Source organism: Chiloscyllium punctatum, chromosome 5 (genome assembly GCF_047496795.1).
Source record: "Chiloscyllium punctatum isolate Juve2018m chromosome 5, sChiPun1.3, whole genome shotgun sequence".
In the NCBI taxonomy this organism is placed as follows: Eukaryota; Metazoa; Chordata; class Chondrichthyes; order Orectolobiformes; family Hemiscylliidae; genus Chiloscyllium; species Chiloscyllium punctatum.
In genome coordinates this window covers 87,273,396-87,285,963 of record NC_092743.1, presented here as the reverse complement: position 1 = coordinate 87,285,963, position 12,568 = coordinate 87,273,396, and positions in this window count along the sequence as shown.

Genomic DNA, 12,568 nt, shown 5'->3' with positions numbered 1-12,568 from the left:
CCCGCCTCAGGCGACTGACTGTGTGGAGTTTGCACGTTCTCCCTGTGTCTGCGTGGGTTTCCTCCGGGTGCTCCGGTTTCCTCCCACAGTCCAAAGATGTGCAGGCCAGGTGAATTGGCCATGCTAAATTGCCCATAGTGTTAGGTAAGGGGTAAATGTAAATGTAGATGTAGGGGTATGGGTGGGTTACGCTTCGGCGGGGTGGTGTGGACTTGTTGGGCCGAAGGGCCTGTTTCCACACTGTAAGTAATCTAATCTAATTACTGATTCTAAAGGAGCAAGGTAAGGAGATCAAAGAGTTGTCCTTCTTGTCCAGAAATGTCAAACCACAGGCACTTGAATGGGAGAAGATTAATTCAAAGCTACTCGAATCATGGGGCAGTTTTGACTTCTGAGAAGGTCATCCTGAATATACCTCAGCTATGGTTATTGATTCCCCAAAAGCTTTCAAATGGGATCACTGTTCCTCGGCAGCACTTGAAAGGAGAAAATGATCAAGGTGTCAATCTCCCTTTTAAGCTAGGCATGACTGTATACCAATTCAACACCTTTCACCATGACCTCAAATTCACCTGGACCATCTCAGACTCCTCCCTCCCCTTCCTGACCTACCCATCTCTATCTCTGGCGACCGACTAACCACGGACATCTACTACAAAGCCACAGACTTCCACACCTACCTGGACTACAACTCCTCCCACCCTGTCTCTTGTAAAAACGCCATCCCTTATGCCCAATTCTTCTGCATCCGCCATGTCTGTTTCCAGGATGACCAATTTCACCATAGAACATCCCAGATGACTTCCTTCTTCAAAGACTGCAATTTCCCCTCCCACGTGGTAAATGATGCCCTCCAGCACATCTCCTCCACTTCACGCACTTCCACCCTTGAACACAACCCCTCCCAAAACAACAAGGACAGAACACCCCCCCCCCCGGTCCTCACCTTACATCCCACCAACCTCCATATACATCGCCACTTTGCCACCTACAAGCAGATCCCACCACTAGGGATATATTTCCCTCCCCACCCCTATCAGAGTTCCGAAGAGACCATTCCCTTCATTACTCCCTTGCCAGAACCACTCCCCGACCCACCAGCCCTTACCCCACTCCCGGCACCATCCCCTGCCACCTCAGGAAGTGCAAAACCTGTGCCCACACCTTCCCCCTCACCTCCATCCAAGGCCTCAAAGGATCCTTCTGCATCTAACAGAAATTTACCTGGACCTCCATAAATGTCATCTATGTATCCGTTGTACCCAATGTGGTCTCCTCTACATTGGAAAGACAGGTCGCCAACTTGTGGATCATTTCTCCTGCCCCCACTTTATCTCAGTCTGAAGCCTCCAACTCGACACCGCCCTCTTGACCTGTCCATTGTTTTTCCCATCTATCCGCTCCAATCTCCTCTCCAATACATCACCTTCTCCCCGACCTGCATCTACCTATTGCATTTTCAGCTACCTTGCCCCAGCCCCACCACCCTCCCATTTATCTCTCAGCCCTGGCCTACAAGCCTCATTCCCGATGATAAGCTTATGTCTGAAACGCCGATTTTCCTGCTCCTCGGATGCTGCCTGACCTGCTGTGCTTTTCCAGCACTACACTCTTGACTCTGATCTCCAGTATCTGCTGTCCTCACTTTCTCCTAAGTAGTACAACAATCTGACTATTCATTACAAGCCAAAGAGGGAACATTGAGTCATAGAGTCAAAGAGATGTTCAGCTTAGTAACATACCCTTCGGTCCAACCTGTCCATGCCGACCAGATATCCCAATCCAATCTAGTCCCATCTGCCAGCACCCGGCCCATATCCCTCCAAACCTCCCTATTCATATGCCCATCCAAATGCCCCTTAAATGTTACAATTGTACCAGCCTCCACCACTTACTCTGGCAGCTCATTCCATACCCGTACCACCCTCTGTGTGAAAAAGTTGCCCCTTAGGTCTCTTTTATATCTTTCCCCTCTCACCCTAAACCTGTGCCCTCTAGTTCTGGACTCCCCCATCCCAGGGAAAAGACTTTGTCTATTTATCCTATCCATGCCCCTCATAATTTTGTAAACCTTGATAAGGTCACCCCTCAGCCCCCGACACTCCAGGGAAAACACCCCTGGCCTGTTCAGCCTCTCCCTACAGCTCAAATCCTCCAACCCTAGCAACATCCTTGTAAATCTTTTCTGAACCCTTTCCAGTTTCACAACATCTTTCCGATAGGAAGGAGACCAGAATTGCACGCAATATTCCAACAGTGGCCTAGCCAATGTCCTGTACAGCCACAACATGACCTCCCAACTCCTGTACTCAATACTCTGACCAATAAAGGAAAGCATACCAAACACCTTCTTCACTATCCTATCTACCTGCAACTCCACTTTCAAGGAGCTATGAACCTGCACTCCAAAGTCTCTTTGTTTAGCAACACTCCTAGGACCTTACCATTAAGTGTATAAGTCCTGCTAAGATTTGCTTTCACAAAATGCACACCTCGCATTTATCTGAATTAAACTCCATCTGCCACTTTTCAGCCCATTGGCCCATCCGGTCAAGATCCTGTTGCAATCTGAGGTAACCTTCTTCGCTGTCCACTACACCTCCAATTTTGGTGTCATCTGCAAACTTACTAACTGTACCTCTTATGCTCGCATCCAAATCATTTATGTAAATGACAAAAAGTAGAGGACCCAGCACCGATCCTTGTGGCACTCCACTGGTAACAGGCCTCCAGTCTGAAAAACAACCCTCCACTACCACCCTTTGTCTTCTACCTTTGTACCAGTTCTGTATCCAAATGGCTAGTTCTCCCTGCATTCCATGAGATCTAACCTTGCTAATCAGTCTCCCATGGGGAACCTTGTTGAATGCTTTACTGAAGTCCATATTGATCACATCTACTGCTCTACCCTCATCAATCTTCTTTGATACTTCTTCAAAAAACTCAATCAAGTTTGTGAGACATGATTTCCCACGCACAAAGCCATATTTACTATCCCTACTCAGTCCTTGCCTTTCCAAATACATGTACATCCTGTCCATCAGGATTCCCTCCAACAACTTGCCCACCACTGAGGTCAGGCTCACTGGTCTATAGTTCCCTGGCTTGTCTTTACCGCCCTTTTTAAACAGTGGCACCACGTTTGCCAACCTCCAGTCTTCCGGCACCTCACCTGTGACTATCGATGATACAAATGTCTCAGCAAGAGGCCCAGCAATCACTTCTCTAGCTTCCCACAGAGTTCTCGGGTACATCTGATCAGGTCCTGGGGATTTATCTACCTTTACCCATTTCAAGACATCCAACACTTCCTCCTCTGTAATATGGACATTTTGCAAGATGTCACCATCCATTTCTCCACATTCTATATCTTCCATATCCTTTTCCACAGTAAATACTGATGCAAAATATTCGTTTAGTATCTCCCCCATTTTCTGTGGCTCCACACAAAGGCCGCCTTGCTGATCTTTGAGGGGCCCTATTCTCTCCCTAGATATCCTTTTGTCCTTAATGTATTTGTAAAAACCCTTTGGATTCTCCTTCATTCTATTTGCCAAAGCTATCTCACGTCCCCGTTTTGCCCTCCTGATTTCCCTCTTAAGTATACTCCTACTTCCTTTATACTCTTCTAAGGATTCACTCAATCTATCCTTACATATGCTTCCTTTTTTTCTTAACCAAACCTCAATTTCTTTAGTCATCCAGCATTCCCTATACCTACCAGCCTTCCCTTTCACCCTGACAGGAATATACTTTCTCTGGATTCTCGTTATCTCATTTCTGAAGGCTTCCCATTTTCCAGCCGTCCCTTTACCTGAAAACATCTGCCCCCAATCAGCTTTCGAACGTTCTTGCTAAAACCGTCAAAATTGGCCTTTCTCCAATTTAGAACTTCAACTTTTAGATCTGGTCTATCCTTTTCCATCACTTTTGTTGCTCTGTGTTCCTGTGATTTCTGGATTTTGACACATTTGCTAACCAATTCCATTCTTCCATCCTTCTGTATATATGTGCGAATTGCCCAACTGACAGTCATCTACATCAACTCAGTTTACTATGGGACATCCTTCTAAGAGAAATGGTAGAAGGGGGTAACACTGATTCATTCAGGTGTAAATGGAATAGCTTTCAAAAATGATCATTTTTGGAACACAGTGTCGGAGTAATCACAGCCATGACATTTGAGTCATGGTGTGTGTCTGTACAAAGAAGAGGTGACTTTGCATTGTGGTTCCAAAGCTCTCCATTGCTGACATTTCCTTCACATTGTGTATGGATCTGTGGTAGACTAACTGATCAAGATTGTTTGCTACAATTACTTAACAACTCCATAATCATTGCATCTTGCAACTACCAGAACGTTAGAAGGGAAATTAAATGGACCTTGGAATATTATGTCTAACAATTCCTGAGTTTCTGTGCCTAATGGTTAAGTAAACAGGGCCTCAGATAAATTGGAGTTAAATTATTGTTTGGCTTGGCAGGTTGGAAACCCTTGTAAATTTCAGGCACTGTAACAAAAAACAAACGCCTGGCATAGAACGACTGGCTTGTTTTCATAAGACTACTTTGTATCTTTAACACAAGGGGGGATTTGGTGGTATGATTTTGCTTCCAGCAGAGTATTTTACCTGTTGTACTGATGTTTGTGTTATTTTCTGTGGCATAACAAACTGCAATGTGGACATAATGGTGTTGAACATTCCAATAGATGTTTATTACAGTTAACTGTTATATATACAGATGACATTTCTTAGACATCCAAGTGTCTGGATTAGTATTAACTTAAATTACAATAGTGCAACATTGAGCAGGGTTTTTCTAGTAGCATGGCAAGCTTCAGGTGACGCGAATTAAGATGGACTATGAGACCTTTATACATTCAGATCATACACAATATTACAGATGATATCATGATGATACCTCTTAAAGGTACATTGATATATGACGGTGACACACAACATAAAATTTAGAAATTTGAATTCTGGAGATCAGCAACTTTTACTGTGGTGATTGGGATACAGCGGGCACTGTGAACCTACTGCCATACTCAAGCAATACTGAAAGGACAGATTATGTTCGTGGTCAGGCCTCATAAGAATATGGCTATTGAGTATGATCCTGTTGAAAGGTTCTAACATGAAACATTGACTTCTCTGCTCCTCTGATGCTGCTTGACCTGCTGTGCTTTTTCCAGCTCCAACACTATTGACTCTGACTTTCCAGCATCTGCCGTCCTCACTATCCACAAGGTGCAGATATTCAAGCATGAACTGTAAATAAGCTGCGTCTGGGTGGAAGACAGGATTTTACTGTTGATAAAGGCATGAAATACATCGGAGTTGTTAAGCAGTTGGACTACTGCAGCACTGTGGTGAATAAAAGGCTAAAGGCTGAGAATTATAACCAATTTATAAGAACATGTTTTGGGGCAGCTATTGAAGGAAGTTATATTGGAAGCAAATAAGATGATATGGGTGTTCAGGGACATGAGAACATTTTCTGAGATAGCCTTGGTTGTGCTAGGGAATCTGGGAGTAGTGAGATTGACTTTTCCATCAGGAACAAGAGGTTGATGTAAATATCGACATCAGAACTAATATGGGAGAGGTTAAGAGAGGAGAAGAGAGTAGTGAATTCAAAAAAAGAAAAGGAAAAGTCATTTGAAATATGAATTGAAATCACTAAGGATGAGAATTTGCTTAGTGCAAATGTTGGTGGAGTTAAGGAGGTATGATGACAACAAAGTCAGAGTAGGATTTGGGCAGTTGGAGGAAAACAAATACTTTAAAGGAGAAGTGGAAGGAAGAAATTTAAGGCTAAGAATATGCCAAAGGAATTGGGGTGGAGGCAATGTGTGATTTGGTTAAAAACAAGACCACATGACCCTCACAATAGTTTTATCAGACAGGTGATGAATATACGTCCAGCTGCGTAGCTTTCAGAAAGTTTCTACCAAAGCCATGTTGCTATGCAATCATTCACATTAAGGCCATGAATGAGAACATTGAGACATGAATAAGCATTTTGAAGAAAGTGGGACAGTCAGTAATTGTTGATTTACTGGCAGAGTCCGAGAGGCAACTAATGGTTGGTGTGGATGGGACAAGATAGAACTTATCACTTACTCTGTCTATTGTGTGGCAAAAGTGATGTGAGAAGAGGAATTGGCAGTTGGTTGCTACTATAAGACAGTGACAAGCACCTTTGTGGACATTCAGAGGATCTCAAAGAGAGGCACAGACTGAACCTGGAAGAACTTTGTTGAGGAGGGTCTCAGTAATAATAAGTGTAATAAAAGGAGCTTGAAGAAAGATGTGAAGAATTGAAAGTACAGATACATAGACTGATTTTCTGATATGCTCCTGTCATTACTTGAGGTATTCATTGAATGATTATTTTGAGAGAAATTGTGTGCAGGGGTGATGGGCCAAATAGCCACATTCTGCACTGCTACAATTTTGTGATTCTGTGTTTACCAATTTTCAATGCCAATTGCAACAGATAAACTAATGATGCCATTCTCTACTCTAACAACGCCCTTAATCAGCAGTACTACCTCAATTGTCTATATAACATGTATTTTGAAAATAATTTATTTACTGTAAAACATTTTAATGTCCTAAGTTATTTAATTAATATTAAAATAAATTTTATTCATAAAGAAATATTTTTTGACAATCACATTTTTCAAGGCTACTTGTATTCTCTCGTAGCTAGTAGAATGAAATATCACTCAACAGTGAACAGAGCGATAGAGAGGTTTAGGACAAGCATTGCAGAATGAAGTCATGGCCATCAATGCTGAAGCAGTTCAAAATGGGAATCTTTAAGGAGCCAGAAATGGACGAGTGTCCAAATATCTGGGGGTGTTGTGAGACTGGAAGAAAGTTCAGAGAGAAGGACATCAAAGCCACAGAGGGGTTTGAACACAAGCATGAGGATTTTAATATATTGCATGATTGTGAACCAACGTACATCAGAATGAGTGCAAAGTGATAAATGAATGGGATTTGGATTGTAAGGATGCAATAAAAATAAAAATACTGCAGATGCTGGACATCTGAAATAAAAACAACATGCTGGAGAAACTCAGCAAGTATCGGAACATCTGTGGGACAGAAGCACAGTTAATATTTCAATTTTGATGTAACTCTTCTTCAAAACTGAAAGGAGCTGAAAAATAGTGTTTTGTTATGGTGTAATACAGAGGGGGAGGGGGAGTGAGTAGAATAGATTGTTAGGGTACCCAGAGTAAAGGACAGTTTGCAAGCTGAAGAACAGCACTTTATTTTCCTCATAGGCACTGTTCAGCATCTAGGACTCAACATTGAATTTAACAGCTTTAGAGGGTGAACTCTCTCATCCTACATTCCCAACTTCCCTCATTCCTAGCCTGACTGGTTTGTTGGCGTGTCTCTCAGCAGAGTGGGCTCATTTTTCTCTTTTTCACGCTTCCATTTACTCCTATTCTATACCTCTTTCCCTCTTTTACCACGAATAGCACTACATCTCTTGTTGTTTCCTGACCGATGTAGATGTAAACAATTCTGGGAGAACCTCTCGGGTCTCTGGATGGTGGGGCACTGGTGTCTTCCTTAAGTAAAATTATCTGCAATTAAAGAATATGAGTCACGTTCTCCCACTAGTTACTGTAAGCTATTGTGTTTAAACAATAAGTCAGATATCATAGTTTGTGTCTCATGTGAATAAGTAAATCTGAAAGAAAAGACTAGAGAACTGAAGGACTTGGAATATAAAAGGAATACTTAATCAACTCCTGAGACTGACGCTATTAAACTGTTTCCCCAATACTTTTTCTCCTCATCTTGTTTCTGTTTGTGTATATGTGTGTGGAGAGGGTTTTAGAAAGGGGGTTGGATTTTTAATTAGTAGGGTCATATGGTGACAGTTCATTGTTATTTACATGTGGTTAGAATCTTTTTTTTGTATTAAGTAGTCGTTCTCGTTAAATACAGAAATCTAGCCCATTTTTTCTGTTAACTTGGGTCTATTCAACAGATAAATTGGGGACTTTTCATAGTTGGACAAAATTTTTAACTTTTGTGACAACACCAAGAATAGTGGGGCTTGATTTCCAGCACACTATGCAAGTGAGGTGTGACAAGGTGAACTCAAGGGAAATGGAGACTATTCCATCATGCTTCTGACTTGTGCTTTGTCAGTGGTGGATAGGCTTTGAGGGGTCAGGAGATGAGTTACTTGTTGTAGAATTCCCAGCCTCTGAACTGATCCTCTAGTAGCTACAGTATTGTATACGTAATTTTAACTTCTAACTTACTTGTTTATTTTTCTACTTTGTACCTAGGATTTTGTACCTAGGTACCTTTGTATCTAAGATGATGCCAGGAAGAGTGACTTTGTACACTTTTCACTGTACTCCTGTATCTTTGTAATTGAGAACATTTGACACTAAAACGTAATTTTGATTCTAATTCTAATTTAGATGACTCGTTCAGTTTCTGGTCAACGGTAACTACCAGGATGTTGATAGGAGGGGAGTCAGCAATGATATATCTTTGAATGTCAAGGTGCAATCATTAGCATCTTTATGGTTGGAGATGATTACTGTCTGACGTGCATATGATGCAAATGCTACTTTGTCACTTATCAACCCAAGCCTGAACTATTTTCAGCTCTTGCTACACTTGGCCATAGGATGTGTCTGCAGGAATTCCTCAGGGTAGTGTAATAGGCCTCTCCATTTTCAGCTGCTTCATCAATAACCTTCCCTCCATCATAAAGTCAGAGTGGAGATATTCACTGATGAATGCACAATATTCAGCATAATTTACTACTCTTTAGATACTGCAGCAGTCTGTGGCTGAGATTATTGCCAGTTATGATCCCAAAGAATGGAGAGCTATCCACCTGATTCCCATAGATTCCAATTCCAAGGGCTGTCACTCTTAGCTCATCTCTGGAATTCAACCCTTTTGTCCATTTTTCAAAGGCTGTAATGAGGTCTGGACCTGAGTGGCCCAAGTGGAACCCAATCTGAATAGGTTATTGTCAAGTACTACTTGATATCACTGTCAAAAACAGCCTCTGTTCAATTGCTGATGATTGTGAGGAGACCGAAGATTTGATTGGATGAATTGGATTTTTCCTGCTTTCTGTGCATAGGACATATTTAGATATTTTTCCACTTTGTCAGGTAGATGTCAGTTTTGCAGCAGACTGGAAGAGCTTTACTTGGGCACAGCAAGTTCTGGAGCATACGTTTTTAGGACTATTCTTCAAATGTTATCAGAGTCCGTAGCCTTTGCAGTATCCAGTGCCATCAGGCATTCCTTCAAATCTCAAATGGGGACTCGAATTGGCTAAAGGCTGGCGTATATGATATATGGGGACCTCTGAAGGAAGGTGAGATGCATCAGCCACTTGACATTGCTGCTTGCATGTGCTGCAGTCATGTCTTTTGGACTGATCTGCTAGGCTCCCTCTTGCTGAGGATGTGGATCCTTGTGGAGCTTCCTATTCCATAGAGTTGTTTAATTGTCCACCACCATTCATGATTGGATGTGGTAAAATCCCAGAGCTTAGATCCGTTGAAGAATTACACACTTCTGCTTCTGCTGTTTGGTATACAAGTAGCTTTGCGTTGTAACTTTACCAGGTCAAAACTTTACCTAATTTTTAGGTATGCCTGGTGTTGCTCCTGAATCAACCTTGATTCTCTGGCTTGATGGTAATGGTAGAGTGGGGAATATGCTAAGACATAAATACAATGCAATGGTGATGGCCCACCCATATGTCTAGGCTATCCAGTCTGGAGTTACTATATCTGTTTGAATTCTATTTCATTTAGCGTGGTTGTTGTGCCACCATGGAGGGTATCTTCAACGTGAAGGTGGGCTGAGGTCACATCACTGATACTGTCACAGATCAGTGCAAACTGAGGATGACGTGAAGGACGTTTTGCATTCTTGTTTGTTTCCTCACCATCCACTTCAGACCCAGTCTAGTGTCTATATCTTTTAGGAATTCATCAATTTGATCAGTAGCGATGCTACCAGGTTACACATGGTGGTGAAGCCCCTCACCCAGAGTACATTCTGTATCCTTGCTACCCTTTATGTATCCTCCAAGTGGTGTTCAATGTGAAGTAGTACGGATTCATCATCTAAGGGTGTGAGAAATGGTGAATGGTAGTTAGAAGGAGGTTTCCTTGTCCTTGTTTGACCACAGGGGAACTCCCTCCTCACTGTATAGCAATACCCACTGTGGTGGGTCTGACCTGCATGTGGGCATCATATACACAGGGATAATGATGGTGTCTCCAGGGAATAGTCATTGTCTTTGAATGTTACCTTAAAGACAATGTTGGATAAGCATTCTGATCATTTAACACCACTGGAGGAGTTGAAATAAATGCCAATTTGTAAAGTTGTATGCCATTATGTATTTGTGAAACATGCTTTTGGATGATGTTGCCAAGTGGCATATTGGGATGAGAAATAGGGGGTCCAGGGTAGATCCTTGGGGAATATTGATGAAAACTGTGTGGAAACTGGAAGAAAAGCCATTGTAGGTGATACTCTGACTATGATTAGGTAGGTAAAAGTGGAACTAGCGAGTGCAATCCCATCCAACAGGAACCACAGTGAGTAGTCATTACCAGAGGATAATGTGATCAACCATATCAAAGGCTATAGTCAGGTTGAGGAGGAAAGGAAGGGATTATTTTCTATATAATAAAGTAACATGGGATATAAGTTTTGGCAAGAAGTGTGTTGGGACTGGTGTAAGGGTAGTAACCTGATTGGAAAGAGTCAATGAAACTCAGTGCAAACTTGGACAACAGCAATTCTTTCAATTAGGCCTTCTGGATTCAATATTGTGTGGAACAATTTCACATTATGACGCCTACTTTTACCTTTTTCAACAGCAGTTGTTAGTAAGAATATTGCTATTTTAAATTAAACACCCTCAGCCCTATCTTTTATTTACTTGCCCCATTATCATCTCAGTTTGTCTATAAATCTCTGCAGCTTTCCATCCAAGGCAAATATTTTTTCCCCTCCTTACCATATTTCTATTACTGCTTAAAACCAGTTACATCTCTAATTTCCCTTCCAATTCTGATTTGACTTCTTATTAGGACTGGATACAACCTGAACATTCTGGAAAGTCCCAGGAGTTTAGTCAGCTTTGGTGGAAAGAAAAACAGAGTTAATATTTCTGGTTAATGATCCTTCATTGTGACTGGTTCTGAATGGGCCTGCTCTGCTGAGTATTTCTGACATTTTCTATTGTTAACTAGTCGGACCCAAGAAGATTGCTTCGCTGGGATTGTTAGTGCAAACACAAAAGCATATTCACAGACATTAAATAAATCCAATGTCTGGAAGCACCATAACACTGCTACACTTGACTTGAGAGACCTAAATATTAGGGGTCAGAGTGGAATTGGATTGAATGGAAGGAGAAATTATTATTCACTTAAATAGCAGCTATGATCCTTGCTGCAAAAGTGAAGAAAAAAGGATGAATTGAGAAATAAAGAGAACACAATTCAAAATGACCAGGGAAGATGATTCCTTCACAAACAAGGCTGTCTACCACCTTGCAACAGGCATATTTAAATATCAGTGTCAGAATAATTTACTTTCCAGAGAACACCATCAATCTTTCAGCTACTGGGCCAAGGCACAATAAAGAGTGTGAAGGCTATCCATAGGACCTTTCTGCTTATCTCATTGTCGCTGCTGTCAGTTTTTGAAAGTGCAGTTGAAGCAATATGCTACAATCCCTGTCCTTGATGCCATCAACTACATTAAGAAAGCTGAGTGTCAAGTTGAGTTGTGCTTCTGGGATTCAGGATTCCCAATTGTTGCTCCCTATGAAGTCACAAGCTGTCTGAATTGTGAAAAGAAAATATCAGTAAATGCAGGACCATAGTCTGTCCAAACTGTAACCAGAATCACTGAAAATCTTTATGGTGGGGAATATTGCAATGTTGCTAACTGTAATGAAGGCTTCTCCTCAATTTACTGAGAAATTAATGGATCTGTATCAGTTTGAAGTTGTGAACATGGTGTGGTAAATACCTTTTATGAAGCTGTAACAGCTTTTAAATCATTTTCTTTGAAGAACGGTATAATAAGTGATGAAAATTGAGCATTTTTAACAAAATTATGGTACAGAGAGAGTTAATAAAAGCAAAATAATCATGAAAATTATTGCCCTGAATTTAACTTCAGGCTAGTTTCCACTGGACGAGTAGCAGTGTGAATGAGAAATACACCCGCTGCTTCAGAAATTACGTTACAGCAATTTACATTCTCAGCCTCATTTAATTTCTCCTGGCTGAGCTCCCATTTGTTTGATGCAGAGAGTCAATGCAAAGTGACAGAAAATCACATGTCCCAATACTGCCTGCTGACAACTGGATAAGGTTTGGGGTCCTTTGATGGGGAATGGACAATACCTCCAAAAAGGAGACTCAAGCCTTCCTATGCTGTTTGGACGGGCAGTGCTGTTTTCCTTAACCCATGAAGGAAGTAAGAGAAGAAAAAGATTGTACCTTTTTGGGCTACTTTTG